Here is a 21,959-nt window from a genome sequence, read left to right as displayed (position 1 = left end):
CTGATGTTTAGGGGAATAATTTTCATTGAAAAACAATTCAACACAAAAAGTTTTAAATTAGTACGACCAATATTCACCGAGATATGAAACGCAGCGTTTTGTGACTTACATCACTTTACACTCGCCGTGAATAACACTTTTTGGGGGGAAATATAGAAGTTAACAAGTGTTTAAAATTATATGTATGCAGAGGTTCAAATTTTGCAGAGGGATTTTGCAGATTCAAAGCAGAGGTACGGTTTTTTCAAATTATTCGAAGTTTTGCACTGTGTTTTTGCGTATCACGGCATAACATTTTCATGAATTTTTGAATAACAGTGAAAAATGTAACTATGTACCTTGCTTTTTTTTTGCTTTGACAACCTTTCATTCTTCTAAAAGGGCGATAAGTTCCAATTTCATCTTCTACATGGTTAAAACTTTAAGCTAGAATATCTCGTTGAGTTTTGGTCGCACAAATTTCAAGTTTTTTGTGTCAAAAAGAATTTTCGATGGGGATTATTTCTCTAAATATAAGTTAGGGGACTTAGGGCCCGTGTAAAAAGTTAAATTTTGTATTTTTTGACTCATCTTAATTTTTGCTTCAAACTTTCAATATCTTAGCCCTGCACCTGATTTTGAACATTTTTGCAACTGGAAGTATGCATCTAGGACTAACAGTTGCGAAAATAGGTTTTTTCTATTTAAAACGGAACCCCCTGTATAAGCTTGCGTGTGGACATTAATAAAGTATTCTTTGATCTAAAAAAAAATTATTTACTTGAATCAATACAAGATTATTAACATCACAAATACATATTGTCGCCTCAGAGCGACAGTAAGACAGTTTAACCCAGAAACAATACTAAAATCTCTTACTGTTATTAGACCGGGATCTGAAGGGGGTTGAGCATGCATGGAAAGGCTGACGCAATATTATTTCTGATTATTGTTACAGGCACGATGGTGATTATGAAAAAACATGTCGTCGCCCCCCTGGGTGGTCGACAACCCCGGGGGAGGGGGGAAAGCAGTGGGGGAGCCGTTTTCTAAAACACTCATAACTCGCGAACTATTTGAGATAAAACATTGAAAAAAGTGTCAATCGACGCAACAAAACAAGGGCTTTATAAAAGCTAAATATGATTATGGATCTATCTTTGTTGGTTTCTGAGAAAAATTCCATTTTTCGCAAACAAGCAAAATTTTTGAATAAAATGCGCAAAACAAACTTTTTTTGACCAGAATAAATTCCAAATCAAAATTGTTTGATTTTTTTTTCAAATGAAGTCCAAAATATCATTATTCAGTTTGTTAAAATCATTTAAGTACTGTTAACGGATTGAAAAACAAAATGACAGTAGCAAGCTCGAACACGATTTGCATTATAGTTCAGGATCTGAAGGTGTATTTTGAGCATGCATGGAAGACCTGACGCAAAATTATTTCTGATTAATGTCACAGGCACTATAGTGATTATAAAACCTCATGTCTTCGCCCCCCCCCCCTGGATGGTCGACAACCCCGGGGGAGGGGGGGAAACAGTGGGTGGGGGAGCCGTTTGCTAAAACACCCATAACTCGCGAACTATTTGAAATAAAGCACTGAAAAAAGTGGCAATCGACGCAGCAAAACAAGGGCTTCATAAAAACTAAATATGACTATGATCATATCTTTGTTATTTTCTGAGTAAAATTCTATTTTTTGCAAACAAGCAAAAAATTTGAATAAAATACGCATTTTTTTTTTCAAACTATCAAAATTATTTAACCGTTTAAGGAACCAATAAAATCTGAAATATCACTATCCAGTTAGTTTAAAATTACTTGAATATTATCAAAGCGTTGAAAAGTGAAATAAAAGCAAGCTCAAAAAGCATTTGAGGTAATTCACAAAAGGAAAAAAAAAAAAAAAAACAAGTTTGCGGAATGTACCTTGAAGACTCGACGTAAACCAAAGTAAATTTTGTGGCTCTGTTTTGGCGGTTTTATTTCGTAATATTATCAAAACAATGTCCCAGTTAAGTAATTACTTAACCTTTAACGCATTATAACTGCTTAGTATGGGTCACAATGGCACTTTTTTAAAAATTAAAACATTCAAGTTTGCAAGTACGAAGTAATTACGGAAAGGATAAATGATCAGGATAACCCTTTTGCAGCTTTTACACCTGAGTTATGAAACATAGTGAGCGAGGCTATTGTCACATAAGCAGCATCAAAATTTCAGTGGAACGTTAAAGAAAATGTGAATAGTCTCTTATCCAGAGAAGTCCTGCAATGGCAATGTCTTCAATAGCGACTGCAAAACAGCAAAAGAAAACTAAAGAAAAACATTTAACCTGGGAAACGTTAGCTCAAAAGTGATGTTAGTACATCTAAAAATCACTCCCATACAATAAGCCCAATGGTAGGTTAGGTTCATCAGAATGGTTCACTGAAGCAAAGCGCTAGGTCCGATTTCGTGAATGTAATTGAAAATGATACTTCTTGCAGCAAAACTCTGGAAGAAGCACCCTATTTTAAGAACAAAGTTCAAGTTATCGATAGAATGACTCTGGTCCATAATGTCCCAAACACTACTTTCAAATGTAGCAAAGATTTTGCAGGTCTCCAAATAAAAATAATAAAATTTTCTCTCCAATAGTCAAACTACGAGTGGACCCTAAACACGATCGGTACATCTCACTGTCGTTTTCATAACTTGAAAACCAGAAGTTTCGAAAAGTACATTACACACACACACAATAATTTCTTGTCATTTCCATCAGAAATAAATATAATATCAGCTCTTTACCATGCTTCTGGAATTCTTTCCAACATGTGCTATGAAGTATTTCTCAACTCTACTATTGAATCAATTCCCCTGTACCTTAGCAGTGCCTTTAGATGTAACCAAGTTTGGGTTTCACTTGAATGAAAATAAAACAATAAAGCCCCGCACCTTATGATGCAGTCAATGTTACCTGAGTGTTTAATTCCACCCTGCGCAGGCAAGAACTGTAAATAATCTTGTATTTTTTTTTTTTATTAATAATTCATCTTGCTGTAAATACTGTGCTTTTAAGGCTAAAGCAAAAACCCATAAAATACAAAATACAAAGAGAACGATTCAATAGAACAATATAGAATTATAAGTCAACAAAAAAAGAGTATGATCCAGCTTTCAGAATTTCTGATATATTAATGCTTTATGTATGCATATTGATGTTCTACAATTATTTTTTAATACGCATTATTTTACTAATTTTATTTAATTAGTTTTTTTAGAACTCTAGTGTATAATTTTATATTTATATTCTTTTTCCTAAAAGCTCAAGCTTCTCATTTTTTATATTTATTTAATACATATTATTTCTTGTATCATTGTTCTTTGTTGAGTAAATTATAAAAAGCAATATCCGCAAAACAATACCCGCAATATTCTTTTGTGTAAATTGAAAACATAAATTAATAGATATAAATTAAAATTATGTTTGAATTAAAACTACTCTGAGCCTGGTTCCCTAGTTCCTCTCAAATTTAAAGCAGTATATAACAAAATTAAAGCCATAGTTGAATACTTTGCAATTAGAATAAGTTTGTAAACTGAAGAATGAATAGTTCGTCGTAAGGATAATAAGGCTTTTTTTTTCTCCTTAGCATACTACCGTTTTATTCAATGCACTATCTTAGGCAAGTGCTTGCATTTTCTATTTCGCTTTTTAACGCTCACGTTGGTAATAATTAAGTAGTTTTAAACAACTGAATAATGAAGTTTCAGGTTTTATTGATTCCCTAAACGGTTAAATAATTTTAAAAAAGAACTTATCTTTCAAAAAAAAAAAAAAGCTTTTTCGTATTCTATTCAAAATTTTTGCATGGCTGCTAAAAAGGAATTTTAATTAAAAACCAACAAAGATAGGACGATAAACATGTTTAGGTTTTTCAAGTCCTTGTTCTGTTGCATCTTTTGCCACTTTTTCCCGTGTTTTATTTCAAATAGTTCGCGAATTATGAGTGTTTTAGCAAACGGCTCCCCCCCACTGCTTTCCCCCTCCCCTGGGGTTGTCGACCATCCAGGGGGGGCGAAGACATGTAGTTTCATAAGCAGTATAGTGCCTGTGACATTAATCAGAAATAATTTTGCGTCAGGTCTTCCATGCATGCTCAAAATACCCCTTCAGATTCTGAACTATAATGCAAATCGTGTTCGAGCTTGCTACTGTCATTTTGTTTTTCAACGCGTTAACAGTACTTAAATGATTTTAACAAACTGAATAATGATATTTTGGACTTTATTTGAAAAAAAATCAAACAATTTTGATTTGAAAATTATTTTGGTCAAAAAAAAGTTTGTTTTGCGCATTTTATTCGAAAATTTAGCTTGTTTGCGAAAAATGGAATTTTACTCAGAAACCAACAAAGATAGGTCCATAATCATATTTAGCTTTTATGAAGCCCTTGTTTTGTTGCGTCGATTGACACTTTTTTCAATGTTTTATCTCAAATAGTTCGCGAGTTATGAGTGTTTTAGAAAACGGCTCCCCAACTGCTTTCCCCCCTCTCCCGGGGTTGTCGACCACCCAGGGGGGCGACGACATGTGGTTTCATAATCACCATCGTGCCTGTAACAATAATCAGAAATAATATTGCGTCAGCCTTTCCATGCATGCTCAACCCCCTTCAGATCCTGGACTATATACCGAGGCGAACATATGCGTGAATAAACGGTAAATGATTTGTTTGTGTCCTCAAAGAAAAAGTCATCTGTTTAGTTTATTATTCATTACTTCACGAGTTGCCGTTATGTTTGTGCTTGTAAAGATAAAGGTCAGAATATTTTTGATTTTTTTCTTTTTTTCAGCTTTATAGGCACCAGGGGGAAATGTTTTAAGGGGACTGACACTATTGGCAGAGTTATCTATGTTATACTCTTATTTTTTGTCCCCTTTTCCTTATTTATCTAATAGTTCTGCTTTTCTTTCTCTTTTAATTCATAATTTTTATCCAGATCTTTTTTTAAATTTTTTGGTAAAGTAATCTTGCAGCTTTTCGTTTTTATTCCAGTCTTTCTCTCCCTGTTTTCTTGTTTTTAATATCCGACATGATATATGACTTCGATTGAGCAACTAGAACAAAAAAAAAAAATAAATAAAATAAAGCTTTATAATTGTAAGATGAATATGTATTCATAGTGGCACAAAAAACGCCAAAGGAGTGACGCCACAGAAGTGACAAAATCTCACATAACCTATAAAAACAACATCACGTATTATTTTTACTAGAACTTAAACGTAATCTATGGTGTCTGCACACAATGAGCATTTCATTGTGCAGACTTACATATAGGTAACAATAAAATATAACGAGCTGATGTGTGCATCACATGACTTCCTTTTACTCCAATTTAATGTCATTTCCACATTTTTGGCAATTTTAATGTGATTTAATTGTTTACTCTCTAAATATCACCAACTGTGGCCAAAGTGAAACCAAATTTAAAAAAAAAAAAAAATCGCCAAATTTGTCGCCAAGTTGGCGACAAAACTTGGCGACCAAAAGACTGGCGATACATCGCCAAGTGTCAGACAAATTATAACACCATTTGAGTTTACATCGAAATTAACAATGATTTCAACCCAAAAAGGGGCAAAAAACCCCCTTAGGAACATCTGAATGCAACCAAAAGAGAAGGTGCACAACTAGACGCCACTAGAAGTCTACGTGCCAAATTTCAACTTTCTAGGACATACCATTTTTGAGTTATGCGAGATACATACGCACATACGCACATACATACGTACATACGGACGTCACGAGAAAAATCGTTGTAATTAAATCGGGGGTCGTCAAAATGGATATTTCGAATGTCTGTACGTTTCTAGGCATATAGCCACGTGTGGTCGGGTCCAAAAAAAAAAAACTCAACATTCATTCGGGGGCGAGCAAAATGGAAATTAAGGCCGAATTTTGAGTGAAAATTTTTTCGCGAATACAATACTTCCTCTTTTGAAAAAGGAAGTAAAAACATATATTCACCTGGAGAAATACTGCAACGACTGGAACAAGCATGCGTTGCGTCATTTATAACGATAAATGATGCAATGATATTTGAATTTTGATCAAAACAGTTAGCTTGCTTTTAACTTTAGTCTGTATTACGCGGATTATTTGCGATCAATGTGATCCTTCAGCAGTTTAAATTTTGAATTTCAGTCTTTCAATTTTTCCACATGTGGGGTGACTCTATTCTTCTGTGACGTAAAAAATCACTATTATTTTGCATATTAATAAATATTTTTTCAATGCGTTTTGATAAAATATGTTTTTATGTTTATTCAGGAGTATGATTATAGTAAAATACATCATGTCAGGTTATTTAAAAAAGAACGCTGAACGTATTTGTACAAAAAGTCGAGAAAAGGGAAGCCAGAGGAGTAAACATTTTTAACTATTTTCAGCTTATTAATGCTAAACTGAAACAGTTATCGAGAATTGACTGTGTGGGTGAAATAAAAAACAATAGTCTTTATTAATTAAGCATGCAATAACAGTGATATAATTTATTTTACCTGAAGCCTTTGAAATTCAAATAGCGTATATTCACTAGGGTGGTTCCAAAAAATCGATTTTTTTTATTTCGGAATCGCGTTATCTCTCAAAAATGGCAATTTGGTATCCGCAATTGGGAAAAATAATTTAAAACGAGCTGATGTGCGCATCACATGACTTCCTTTTACCCCAATTTAATGTCATTTCCCCATTACTGGCAGTTTTAATGTGATTCAATAGTTTACTTTCTAAATATCACCCACAGTGGCCAAATTGAAATCAGATTCAAAAAAAATCGGCAAATTTTTCGCCAAGCTGGCGACAAAACTTGGCGATCAAAAGACTGGCGATATATCGCCAAGTGTCCGCCAAATGATAACACCACTTGAGTTTGGATCGAAATTAACAATGAATTCCCCCCAAAAAGGTGCAAAAGACCCCTTTAGAAACATCCGAATGCAACCAAAAAAGGAAGTGCACAACTACACCCCACTAGGAGGCTCCGTACCAAATTTCAACTTTCTAGGGCATACCGTTCTTGAGTTATGCGACATACATACACACATACATACGTACATACAGACGTCACGAGAAAACTGGTTGTAATTAACTCGGGAAACTTCAAAATGGATATTTCGGGCGTCTATACGTTCTTAGTGTATATGTACGTGTGGTCGGGTCGAAAAAAGAACTCAACATTCATTTGGGGGTGAGCAAAATGGAAATTAAGGGCGATTTTTGAGTGAAAATTTTTTCGTGAATACAATACTTCCTTTTTTGTAAAAGGAAGTAAAAAACTAAGTTGACATCTTCAGTTCGTGCATGAGGCTGAAGAAAGTTTGAAAAAATAGGCTAAAAACGGAATTTTTCAAAAAATAAAAAAAAATTTTATTTTTATACCGCAACAGCCATAAATTGTCAGTATATAACGTGTAGTTTCAACCTAAAAAAATATTTTATGCCTTTTAGATATGATCTTTCGTTTGCGTATACGCCTTAATTTGGGTTAAAATCTAGAAAAATAATTTTAAAGAATTTTAAGTTGACATCTTCATTTCGCGCATGAGGCTGAAAGTTTGAAAACATATGCTAAAAATGGAATTTTTCAAAAAATGATAAAATTAGTTTTTTTTTTTTGTAACGCAACAGCCTTAAATTGTCAGTATATAGCGTTTAGTTTGAACCTAAAAAAATATTTTATAGTTTTTACATTTTACGTTTGCGCATATGCCTTAAATTGGGCTAAAATCTCCTGCTCAATCTAAGGCGTATGCGGGAACTAAAGATCTTACTTTAAAAGCTATAAAATATTTTTTAGGCTCAAACTTAGCTATATACTGACAATTTATGGCAGTTGCATTATGTAAAAAATACAAAAAACCAATTTTATTATTTTTTGAAAAATTCAATTTTTAGCATAGTTTTTCACATTTTCATCCTTATGCTCGAACTGAAGATGTCAACTTAGAATTTTTTTATTATTTTTCCCCAATTGAGGATACCAAACTGCAACTTTTCAGAGGCAACGCGATTCCGAAATAAAAAAAAATCGAGTTTTTCGAACCACCCTATTATTCATATATTCATAGAATTTAGATTGATATAATTGAAACGCATTCAGTAATATCATATTTAGATTTCGCATTGATCTCCTCTGCTATAAAGGAATCGAGTGGAGAGTTTCCGTTACGATACTATCTCACATGGTTCTCTTTTATTCAGTTTTTTCTCGCTTCTATCGTAAAGCACTCGGTTTCAAATTAATTCTCGCTGCCAATATTTGTAACTTGAAACAAGCGATTCGAACAAATTGGCTGCGATTTAAAAGTTTCCACTTTATTTTAAACTTCAAAAGATTGAACAATAAATGTTTTTGATGCAAGAATATTTCTCTTTTTAAATAACTTTTGCCGGAAACTTAATAGTAGAATGTGTAGATGCAACATTTTTGAAGTTCTGAAATTTTCCCTTGGTACTTATAATGGCTACTAACAATGTGTCAAACACCTTTTTAAAGATTATTTTACTTTTCAAAAATTATTGTTTATTATTATTTTTTTTTCTTTTCAAATTAATTTTCTGTATGTGAAAGAGGTTTCTTTATGACCCCGAAAACGTGCCTGTAGTTTTTTTTTTTTTTTTTTTTTTTTTTTGCCCTGTTTTAAAAAACGGAGAACAAGAAATAAACGTTTTTGATGAAAGAATATTTTTTTAAAATAACTTTTGCACTTTTGCCGGAAACTAAATAGTGGAATGTGTAGATGAAACGTTTTTGAAGTTCTGAAAATTTCCCTTGGTACTTATAACGGCTACTAACAATGTGTCAAGCACCTTTTTGAAGATTATTTTATTTTTCAAAATTATTTTTATTATTATTATTTTTAAATTAATTTTCTGTATGCGAAAGAGGGTTCTTTATGAGCCCGAAAACGTGCCTGTAGTTTTTTTTTTATTATTATTATTATTACTTAAAATTAACGGTTATAATTGTACAAAAAAACGCATATCCTTCTTTTTCATCATTTTTTTAAATAATTAATAAGATGCATGTCACACTGAGAACATAATTATTTTCATTTCACAACCAGCAACAGAAGCAAAACATCTCCCCTCCCTCCCTCAAAAAAATCGGAGAAAATCAAGGTTTTTTATGACATTCTACTCTTTCAACGATTGCTTTCCAAATACTACAATGCTCGCAAAACAGTTATGGTATGTGTACTGGTTTGTTTTCTCAGTCTAAATTAATAGGGTATACTTAAAGTGCAAACTTTTTTTAAATTATAATAGTTTAATGATGTGCCGCTATTAATAACATCATTCATACAGTATAAATTATAGAAGTATGTTGCACCAAATATGGTGTCAATTTGCTGGCTCCAAAGGATGGTGCATTGATTTTTCCCTGTTTTGGAGCAACGTCCGCAAAATTTTTGTGTTTTTTTTGCTCATAATGCCCCAAAATAAAGTTAAATTACACACCATAGTTTGTAGCCAGCAAATTAAAGCCATCGTTATGTGCAACATACCACAAGATTTTTACTGAGATCCAAGATTTTTACAAGATTAAGTATTGTAATCGCAAAACAATTTTCACTCAAAAATTGACCTTAACTTCCATTTTACTCACTCCCGAATGAATGTTGAGGTTTTTTTTTTTTTTTCCACTCGACCACACGTGGATAAGTGCCTAAGAACGTATAGACGCGCGAAATATCCATTTTGACGATTCCCGACTTAATTACAACGAGTTTTCTCGTGACGTCTGTATGTACGTATGGATGTGCGTATGTATGTCGCTTAACTCAAGAACGGTATGTCCTAGAAAGTTGAAATTTGGTACGTAGACTTCTAGTGGGGTCTAGTTGTGCACCTTTCTTTTTGGTTGCATTCGGGTGTTTCAAAAGGGGTCTTTTGCCGCTTTTTGGGGGGAAATCATTGTTAATTTCGATGTAAACTAAAGTGGTGTAATAATTTGTCGCAAACTTGGCGATATATCGCCATTGTTTTGGTCGCCAAATTTTGTCGCCAACTTGGCGACAAATTTGGCGATTTTTTTAAAATCTGATTTTAACTTAGCCACTGTTGGTGATATTTAGAGAGTAAACTATTGAATCACATTAAAATTGCCAGTAATGGGGAAATGACATTAAATTGGAGTAAAAGGAAGTCATGTGATGCACACATAAGCTCATTTACAATGCATAAGGGTCAGTTAATAAATAACGAGGCAGAGGCTATAAAGCAGACTCTATGCGACATTCTTCAAAAATACTGATCGAAATTGTTGAAACACTTATCCCTCTGGGAAGTCAGTCGCATAATTCCGTGCTCATAAAAGTCTTTTGGCTACTGCTAGAACCAATTACTCCGCGCACTCCTTTACTGCATCGTCCGAATGAAATCGTTGTTCCCGAAGTCCCTTCTTGAGTTTCCCAAAGATGTGAGATCACATGGGGATAGATCTGGACTATAAGAGGCGATGTTTAAGATTTACCACTTACATTTCCGCAAAAGTTCCTTTTTTGCATTGGCTGTGTGTGGTCTAGTGTTATCGTGCAACAGGATGACAGCACGTGAAAGTTTACCGGAACTACACACAGATAATGCAAAAGAGGAACTTTTGTGGAAATTTAAGTGGGAAGTCTTGAACTACCTCCCTTATAGTCCAGATCTACCCGCATATGATCCTAGATCTTTGGGAAATCAAGAAGACACTTCGGGGACAACGATTTCATTCGGACGATGAAGAGCACGGAATTCTGCGATTGATTTCCCAGAGGGATAAGTGTTTAAACAATTTCGTTCAGTATGTTTGAAGAATTTCGAAAAAAATCTGTTTTATAGCCTCTGCTTCGTTATTTATTGACTGACCATCAATACTTGACAACACATCAGCTAAGTAAACTAAATTGTTTGCGAGTTTTGTGTTAAAAAAATTTATTTTTAGTCTATATTTAGTACTTTTCTTTTGAAGTGATAACTTCTTATGGGAGGGTAAACCGGTTTGTGACATTACGCGCGTAACGGCGCAACTCTCGTCTGGCATTCCTTTCGTTCGCGCATACGACAGAAGCGCGCATGGTCGGGGGAATTTTGTTTCTTTACTCTTTGGGTCAGCTTTAGGCGTTAAGTGATAGTAGAAAAAGTAATGAAACTAACAGAAGATGGATGATCGTCACAACATAACGCAATCTGCTAACGAAAGGTGAGTTTAATAATACAATATAATGCTGTTTTGAATATATATATTGTTTACAATAACAGTGTAAACAATATATATATATATATATATATATATATATATATATATATATATATATATATATATATATATATATATATATATATATATATATATACATATATATATATATATTCAAAACAGCATTTAATCTTTAAATTTATTTTCAAAACAAAAACATTTTTGCGATTAGTTATACTAAAAATATCTCGCTTCATTTAGGGTTTAAACTGTGATAAGGTGTACATATTTTAAACGAACTTCATCCCCGCAGACTCCGCCACGCAGCGGTTGGGGTCGGCCGAGAAAACAAAAATAATAAATTAACATTTAACTTGTTCATCACAGAGTAAAATATAAAGTGTTTCGTAAGTTTGAGTGTTTTTTCTGATAAACGAAATATTTAGAAACGACGCGTCATTTATTCTATTGTTTTTGCGCCGACGTCAAAACTTATGTTTAAAAATAGTCTGAATGGTGATCAAAGAATAAAATTATTTTTCTTTTAGAGCAATTTTGAAGTCAGTTCTATTTTTATTTATTGTTTTATTTATTTATTTTTTCTTTCAATTTTTTTTTTTTTTTTTTTTTTTTTGATAAAATCTAACCAGCAAGCACCTTTCTCTCTCTCTCTTACGTATTCAAACGATCAATATTTATTTACAAAACATCATTTTAGGGATATTCAAATGGAAGTCGTTGCAGATGTGCATCAACATCAGCAACAGACGCAACAACACTCGCAACGAAATATACAATCAACCCAAACACGATCTTCAAATGCTGAACGCTAAAAAAGACACAGAGAAAAGAAAAAAAGCTGATAAAATGAATGCCGTTCATCTACAGCAAGAACAACATGATGTTTAAATAAATAAACGCCAACCCCAATTTCAAGCTGAACGCCAAAGAAAATACAGAAAAGTGTTGCTTGAACGACAACACCAACAACAACAATTGGAAGACATTGATACAATTACAGTGCTGAGTAATACACCACATAGATCTAGTATCCATCAACTGCAAAAGTAATAATTTAATATTATCTACATAATTAAATGCATTTGAAAATGATGATACTAAAATTATTCTATCTTTTAAACGTATTGTGAAATTAAAGCATCAAAATATAAGAGTAGGAGGCGTAGCAGTTTATCAGAATGATCTTGATTGCATAAATATTGTCACTCCAAGTATAGGATTACATGTTAATAATGCTACAAGCTTTAATACGGCTATACAAAACGATATTGGTGTATAGTAGAATGTTTCAATGAAGCAAAGCAATAAATTATTATTGCCAACATATATATATATACCTCCAAACAAAAGTATTTCAAGTATTATTCAATTTATTCATAAACAGGTTTTAAATTATACACAAGAAGGTTCTGCTTTAGTTAATGAAGATTATTATACAATTCCTTTAATTTTAAACCGCAGATTTTAATGTTCATTTTGCTTCTGATCGAGCTAAAAATTTAGTATCGTTTCTACAATCCAAATTACAATTACAAATAATTCATAAGCCAGAAGAAGCCACTACAAGTCACGGAACTGTACTTGATGCAGTCTTTGCAAGATTTTTAGATAACATACAATACAAAAATTTCGTTGCTTATTACAGCTACCATAAGCCCATAGTTACTTTCATAGGATTAAATAATGATAATAATTTAATCCTTTGAAAATTATCACTTTTGCCGAGCATCCCGTGACGCATTTTTTTTTTTTTTTAGTTTTTAAGATCTGTCGTATCTGTTCTTGGGGTGCTGTAGATAAATGCACAAACGATTTAACGCAGAAACTACTTCAAATTCAGTCCTAAACAAAATATTTTCCGCTCCCAAATTCACATAGTGCATTAAAATCATTCCACCTCTAATTTTGCATGAATTCAGCACGGGCTTTACCAAACATACTAACTAACTAATTTGAATAAGTTCCGAGAATACTTGTTATTATATATTTATGCAAAATATGAAATGGCCATGTCATGCAACATGGCAATTCCATTTATATGAAAGGCGTACAATTTCGGAAATAGGGGTAAAGCTAGTTATTAAATGCTTTGAATTCATCGTGCTTTAATTTCTAACACAATTATGGGAAATATATAATTAGTTTCCAAGTTTTCTGCGGAAGTTGCAAATGAAGTTACTACATTTTAAAATTTTCAAATTCCATTCATAGTATATTTTTTAATGTAATTTGAAGACCAAGTATTTTATATGTTACAGTAAATACATAAAAAATAAACAATTTCTAGAAGAAATTTTTTTAAATAATAGAGTGACTGATATGGAAAGAAAATAAATTTCAAAGGGGAAGCAAAAAACACCAAGCCTAGTATCGTAGACTACTTATAACAACCATCTTCCGTCGCTCGTAGAAGCCAAACCATCTGGCCATGTGGCTTGCTGTTTATTCCTTGCCATTGTTTTGAGCGTTTACTGTTTTTTTTTTTTTTTCGCATGAAAAAACGAAAAACTTACTGTTTTCTCCACAAAAACCAAAAAAACTTCGACAAAAGCATTTTGTCGGATGTCTTCCTCTTCTCTATTTTCAGTTTCAACCGTAACTTTTGATACATTTAAGGAGGGAGGAAATTTTAAATGTCGGTGAAAAGTAGGTTAAGCCAATGGATTTATAGAAACCCAAATATGTGAGGGGTATAAGAGGGGTGTACGTCTCAAAATTAATTAACTATCTTAATTAGAAATGGATAGTGTTGTTTTTCCCCATGAGTCCACTTCCCCCTCCTGGCCAGGTTAAACACAGAAACATTTGTTTAAATGAACAACAACTCAGTTATCATTTTAAAACAGCTGTTAAAGCCGCAAATGTCAAATATATTTTATCATCTTTATTCCTTACAAATTGCACCTTCATTTCTTTCTTCGGACTATCTGAGTTTTGTTACGCGTAAATTATTTAACGCTCCCGACGTTTCGAATTCCAACTATCGAAAGAAAAAGATTTTCTCTGAAATGTTTTTCAAATAATCAACGAAAATCTGAGCATATAGCTGTAATTGCAAATATGCAAATGCTTAAGTAAGTTGAATAATTAATTCATTTGTTTTACAAACTACTGTATAATGGTAATACAAAAAGGTATAAGAAAATGAGAGTAGAAGAAAAAAGTGTTTTCGAAATAATAAAGGTTTTCACATCTTAGTTGAATAAACAAAATATATCACTAAATACAAACGGAAAAAAAGCATCCTTTTGTTGTTTTCCACTTCAAGGGCCTGAATACTTTGTTCTATTTCATTTCTTACTTTTATCTTGTTTGTTTAATTTGCATTGTTATTTTTTGTTTCCTTTTAGAAAAATAAAGAATGAGCTGTTTTATGCATGACATCCATTTGTTGCTCGAAAAAAAATCGAAACAACCATTCTTAATAATGCATTTGCCCCACTTAGTTAATCTCTTTACTTACATATGTTTAGTCGCTCATTGATGTGGTTTTTTTCTTAATTAAAAAAACCGTAATCAGTTTAATTAGTAACAGTTTTCCGAGTAGTAAGTATGATTATCTTAGACGAACTAACTCTCTTAATGTCAAGTAATATTTGCTTGTTTGCAGAGAGGTTAGCTCATTCATAAAAATTGCAGTAACGATCATTGCCAATGTAGACATAAATTAGCACTTTTTTTTATTGGATGCAATGAGTGTAATGAAATTTAACTGAAAGCAAGGAGTTCGAACAGAGCTAACAAGCTTACTCTTCAGCATATCAACATCTTTTCTGTAACATTGATGTCTCTTAGTGTTTGAAATAGAGTATCGCCAAGCAGGCACAGGATTTGTCATCTAGTTTCAAATGCAAAAATTGCTGAGTTATTGCCCACATGTTGACAAATAACTACCAACGTATTACGTCCTTTTCTTTTATTCTTTCCTCTTACGCCAAAGTTTTTCCGACCTACTTTCCCGTATATCAAACCTGATTTTCAAGCGTCAACTTAATCTCTCTTCCAATTAAGCTGCAAAACATTTCAAATGTTTTTTTTAACACACAGGGAGCTCTGCCCCCTGCTCGCTAACGCTCACCAATACCCAAAGATTGTTTCGCAATCTTGTTTGATTCGCAAAGATTTAAATGGTCAATTTAAAAGAAACAGATTAAAAACGCATTATGAGCTCCTTTTTGGATCAAAAAGCACCCCTTCCCCGGGTTTCAAAATAACTTGTACCAACTTGCAGAGCCGTAAGGGCTAAGGGGCTCCTGAGCATTGCAAAACTGCAGTTTTGTCCGTTTGAAAAGTCGCTTTCATATTCGTAGTCTCTAGTAATATATTTTGTTCTTTAGCTCGATGCTTGAATTGAGTTGAGCCTAAGATTTTCCGTTAAAATCGAAACCCTTAAAGTTTGTGAATTAGGAAAGAAGAAACATGCGAATCGAAAAGATGTAACTATGGCAAAGCCAAATAAAACATCAATCATTTTAATGGATGTGAGATTATTCGAACTTTATTTTTAACGGCTTGTAACTTTTTTTCCTTTGGAGATAGAATCTTAGTTTTTCGACCATATGTCGTGTTAGACTTAGAGTGAAAAAAGCCGCTCTTTTCAGTGGTGTCAAAAAGAAAACTGTGGGACAATCATTTCGCTTTTTACTAACAGATTTAGTAAAGAAAGTAGTGCCTAAATTTTAGCTAAGCCTAAAACAATTGGAGCTAAAAACGCAAAGAACTCCTGCCGTATTTAAGTAAGAGCACTGAAATAAATTGCGTAGAACGCGAAAAATTCTACCCTCTCCAACGATATATAATATTAATATATGCAAGTAATTTTTCACCCCTTTAATACGCAATAATAGGCAATTTAGGCGAAATTTGAGCTTAAAAAATCAATTCCAAAAAAACTAATTCGAATTTTAAAAAATAAAACCCCAGGGGCACACCCCCGGGGCTCGAAGTGATGTTGTACAAAATTTCAGGGATGTAGGTGCTATGGAGTCTCCTGGACGCAGATCCGCCACGAACTTCCTTCCAGAATTTCTTAGAAACCTTACTTTTATTTACTATAAAGAGACAAAAAGAAAGCTATGGTTAAACTAAAAACTATATCAAATTTATTTCTTTCAATCTTCTTGAAGTTATGTTTAGTAACTGAAAACTCCGATTGAATTTTAGCGTTTTTACTTCAGATAGGACCGGGTTTTGACTTTAGGAGGCACTGAGCGATGAAGGGCAATCGAGGCAATTTTCTTGCAGTATAATATTTCCCCCTCCACACACACACACACACACACCACATAACTTTACAAAGTAATAAAATAAGATATTTTCAAGTTTTATAAATTAAAACATTTACATTGTATTGAATCCACTCGTGACTGTAAGTCACAGGCTTAGATCCCTCTAAAACGTTTATTAGCGCTAAGGTATACACACAAGTAGTGGCCACTTCAAGGTTACTTATGTACTTTGAAGAAAGAAATGAACAGTAATAATGTACATGATTACCGATTATATTGGTCGATAATTTACTGAATAAACCATGCCTTGCCTTCAATCCTCGAGTTGAACCGAACCTTTGCTTCGGTCACTCGTCTGGTCTGCGCTAATTCTATATTAGCTACCAGTTTGGCACTCTTGGCTTCCTTAAGAGGTTTTCCATCTCCAGCTCAGTCACTTTCCTATGCCGGGCTGATGAGTGCTAATATGCACGAAACTGCAGTCCTCGGCTGGAAATGACTGAGCTGGCGGTGTATTTCATGTATTTCTGCTTTAGCCCTGGCTATTGGATGGTAATTTACTGAATTTACTGAGTAATAATGTAATAAATATATATGAACTTACACGCAATACATTTCATGTGTTTCATATACTGGTTCCTTATGTAACTATCATATTTAATTAATGTTATTCATCAGTTATTTGAATTTAAAGTAAGTAACGAAAATTATTCGGATAGGAGAATGTCCGATGACCACTACTGAAATTTTCAGATTTTTGTGTGGCCAATACTGGATTCAATTAGTTTTGGGAAAAAAAAATGGATAAAAAATTGAAATTCTGGCATTTTCAGAAAGTGAGACGATTAAGGAAGAGTTGGGCTATAATCCGCTCATTGAATTTCGAGAGGTAATTAGTATTGTAGAACCACAGTTGGGGAATACGGTGGATATTCTTGAGCTGCAATGAAGTCCGGAAAATGTGATTGCACCACTCTTAAGTGCCTTTAGCTCTGTGTGCAGATGCGGAATCCTGATGTTGAAAGGTTCATCTTTTGTTTCCAAAGAACTTTTGCAACCACGCACAGTGGGCCGAAAATGCCAAAAAGCGCGTATAAGTGGGGGTTTTTTTCCTGTATCAAACCAATTAAGGATTAATAAATTTGCACAGGCCTACTTCTTAGGCAATCAAAACTGGAATATTAGCGCCCTTCGTCCACTACAAAGCTGAAGGGAGCCTTTAAAAAAATGAAGAACCATGAGCGCGGGAATTTACAAAAATTGCTTTTAAGCAGTCTATTTTTTTCTTATTAAAGGCGTGTATGTTTAATTTCTCTCGTGTCCAACGATAGTAATAAGACGAAAAAAAAATGAGGAATTGAATTCTCAGACCGAAAATCGATTTTGGTCAGCACCGAAAACTTGGGAATTCAAGGGTTTTTTTTTTTTTTTTTTTCAAAACACTCTACAAAAAGTGTCCTCTTATGTCCTTTTAGAAATTAATATTAATTAGTCATCAATGGTCTGTAGAAAGACCCTGAAAAGGAATTAGCTGCGAAAACCTGCGAACTTTAGAACCTGTGAGCCCAAACAAATCGAGAAAACTCCATTATGACATGCCTGTGTGAACAAACAAGCGAGAGAGGTTTAAAAACACTTTTAAGCTCATTTCGGCGTTTTCGCTCCACTGTGCCACGGTCAGAAAAGATCTTCCAAAATGCGTTTACGATATGTTTCTTGATTAATCTTAATCCCCTAATCAACAAAAACAAGATATTTTACCACCAGCACATATCCTACTCCAAACCATTAGATTGGCGTCGGTGACACCGTTGAACAATGTAAGAAGGTCCTGTAGGACAAGGATCTGTGCTAAACCTCATAAAACTTTGGCATGCATCCCTAAAGAAATACTTATGCAGGGAATAGAATAAAATATCAGTAAAAGAATTGCGGCCCATAACCGAAAATTTTGTGACATATTTAAAGCTATGTATTAAATTTAAAGCTAGCCGCTTTGAAAATGTGTAAACATATTAGGCAAAATAATGTATTATGTGTGTCCTAGTTATTTCTTGCCACACTGTATAGTGGAACCTTGTTTATACGGCTCACGTTTATCTGAATCTTTGGTTTATCCGGATCAAATTTGCACAGTTAAAAAAAGAAACAAATATTTACTTGACTAATAATTTTAAATTAAGCAAGTTCTGCTTCTGTTTTTAGTCTGATTTAGTACATAGAACGTACAATAAGTATAGTACTAATCTACCAAACAACATGGATTACTTAGAGCGTCAGTCCGACACCACTGCAACTGAACTAAATGACGCGGTTGCTAAAAACGATACTAATGCAGTTTTTTTTTTTTTTTTTTTTTTTGCTGTAATAAAAGATAAATCTGCTTATTAAAGAATGTGTTTTGCCTCTTACCCTTATTATCCGGATTTTCACATATCCGGATTGTCTCTGAACCCATTAAGTCAGGAATAAACGAGGTTGTACTGTAGTCTTTTTCTATTTTTTACTTCAAATAATGATAAAAACCATTGTTTTTTAACTATTTTCTTAGAAAAAATCTTTTTCTTTCATTTGTTTTACTGTCAGTATGTGAAGCGGTTAGCATCAAAACCTGTTGACTGCATGAATTTTCAAAAGTTTTTTTCCTTCGTCATATGATACTTCTTTGTTAGATACTATTAATGTACTAAGAGATTTAATACGAACGCCTTTCGACCAGGTCGAAAGTCACAGTCGAGAACCGATTTTATTCTGAAAATAGCGGTACCTGCACGGCTTTGCCCGTAGTAGAAAATAAAAGGTCATTTGGTTCGCTTGTATATTTACAAATAATGGATGATGAATTTCTCGCCTATTTGCTATGTTCATTTGCTCGCCTAAGTTATGTTAATTTGTTCGTCCACTAGTGGTACCCGCACGGCTTTGGCCGTAATAGAAAAATTAAAAGATCTTTTGGTTCGCCTGTATATTTACAAATAATGTATGGTTAATTTTCTCGCCAATTGGCTTATACCCATGTTACGGTTCCACGCTATGATAATTTCGTATCTCGTCAATTGGCTTGTGCCCATGTTACGGTTCCAAGTTATGATAGTTGCGTAATTTACTCGTCCATGTTATGATAATTTTGTTCTTAAAATTGAAATAGAAAAAGAACCACATCGAATTTTTGAAAAATCGCTTCTAGGTGCACACCTCCATGCTACAAACTAACTTTGTGCCAAATTTCATGAAAATCGGCCGAACGGTCTAGGCGCTATGCGCGTCACAGAGATTCAGACATCCAGACATCCTACAGACATCCTCCGGACAGAGAGACTTTCAGCTTTATTATTAGTAAAGAAAATAATGCATTATGTGTGTCCAAGTTATTTCTTGTCACACTGTATAGTGGAATCTTGTTTATACGGCTCACGTTTATCTGAATCTTTGGTTTATCCGGATCAAATTTGCACAGTTACAAGAAGAAACAAACCGATATTAACTTGACTAATAATTTTAAATTAAGCAAGATCTGCTTCTGTTTTTAGTCTGATTTCGTACATAGAACGTATAATAAGTATAGTACTAATCCACCAAACAACACTTAGAGCGTCCGTCCAACGCCACTGCAAACTGAACTAGAAACGATACTATGCAGTTTTTTTTTTTTTTTTTTGAGCAATCACGATCGCTTATTGTTCTCACTTGACCGTCCTTGGCGTTGTGGTTCCTTTTTCAGCTTGGACCAGGGGCCTCTGCCGCACCACCACCCACCGGCCTCTGCATGCGTGTCGGAATCCACATTTCCTGGTCGGAGGCGTCCATGTCCTGTACACACACATGCTCACACACATACACACTCACATATCACACACGCCAACGTGCATACACACCGGTCTACGCACACACACAAGCCTACACATGCATGCACGCGCACATACGCACACACATACAACTATACACACGTAACTGCGCAGGAGGAGGGGCAAACTTGGGGGGACAGGAGCCGTTTCTAGAAACAATAACTCCAATGAGTAGGGCCCCGTCGCAACTCGTGATTGCGAAATACATAATTTGAATTCAAAATGTCAGGATTAAAATTAATTTCATTTCTTTTTTTTTTTTTTTTTTTGCTGTAATAAAAGATAAATCTGCTTATTAAAGAATGTATTTTGCTTTTTACCCTTATTATCCGGATTTTCACATATCCGGATTGTCTTTGAAGGAAACGAACGAGGTTGTACACTCTGTAGTCTTTTTCTATTTTTTGCTTGAAATGATGATAAAAACCATCATTTTTTAACTATTTTCTTCGAAAAAAATTTTTCTTTCATTTGTTTTACTGTCAGCATGTGAAGCGATTAGCATCAAAACCTGTTGACTGCATGAGTTTTCAAAAGCTTTCTTTTCCTTCGTAATATGATACTTCTTGGTTAGATACTATTAATGTATTAAGCGATTTAAAACGAACCCTTTTCGACTAATAATAAACGTCGACCATATAATAAAGGTCCAAAATCGCAGTCGAGAACCGATTTTATTCTGAAATTAGCGGTACCCGCACGGTTTTGCTCGTAGTAGAAAATAAAAAGGTCATTTGGTTCGCTTGTATATTTACAAATAATGGATGATGAATTTCTCGCCTATTTGCTATGTTCATTTGCTCGCCCAAGTTATGTTAATTTGTTCGTCCACGTTATGACAATTTGCTCGTCCACGTTATGATAACTTACTCGTCTATGTTATGATAATTTGCTCGTGAAAATGTTCTTAAAATTGGAATAGAAAAAGAACAAAATCGAACATTCGAAAAATCGCTTCGAGGTGCACACCCCCATGCTACAAACTAATTTTGTGCCAACTTTCATGAAAATCGGCCGAACGGTCAAGGCGCTATGCGCGTCACAGACATCCAGACAGAGATCCAGACATTCAGCTTTATTATTAGTAATAACTAGTGGTAAACGCACGGCTTTGCCCGTAGTTGAAAACTAAAAGGTCATTTGGTTCGCCTGTACGTTTACAAATAATGGACGATAAATTTCTCGCCAATTTTCTATGTTAATTTGCTCGGCCATGTTATGGTAGTTTCCACACTATGGTAATTTGCGCGTCCACGTTATGATAATTTGCTTGTTCATGCTATGATAATTTTCTCGGTAAAATGTTCTTAAAATAGGAATAGAAGAAAGAAATCGAATTTTTGAAAAATCGCTTCGATGTGCACACCCCCATACTACAAACAAATTTTGTGCCAACTTTCATGAAAATCGGCCGAACGATCTAGGCGCTATGCGTGTCACAGTCATCCATACATCCCGACAGACATCTGGACGGATATCCGGACAGAGATCCAGACTTTCAGCTTTATTATTAGAAAAGAAAAAGATAAAGATATAATAAAGGAAAGACAAGCTCCATCTATGCTTCTACTGGACGACCACTGTATAAACTTCCGGGTAATATCAACAACATATTGGTAAAAAAGTGATTAATCATCTCCCCATTGTT

The sequence above is a fragment of the Uloborus diversus genome, unplaced genomic scaffold, assembly GCF_026930045.1.
Source record: "Uloborus diversus isolate 005 unplaced genomic scaffold, Udiv.v.3.1 scaffold_11, whole genome shotgun sequence".
Lineage (NCBI taxonomy): Eukaryota > Metazoa > Arthropoda > Arachnida > Araneae > Uloboridae > Uloborus > Uloborus diversus.
This window is presented reverse-complemented; position numbering follows the sequence as displayed.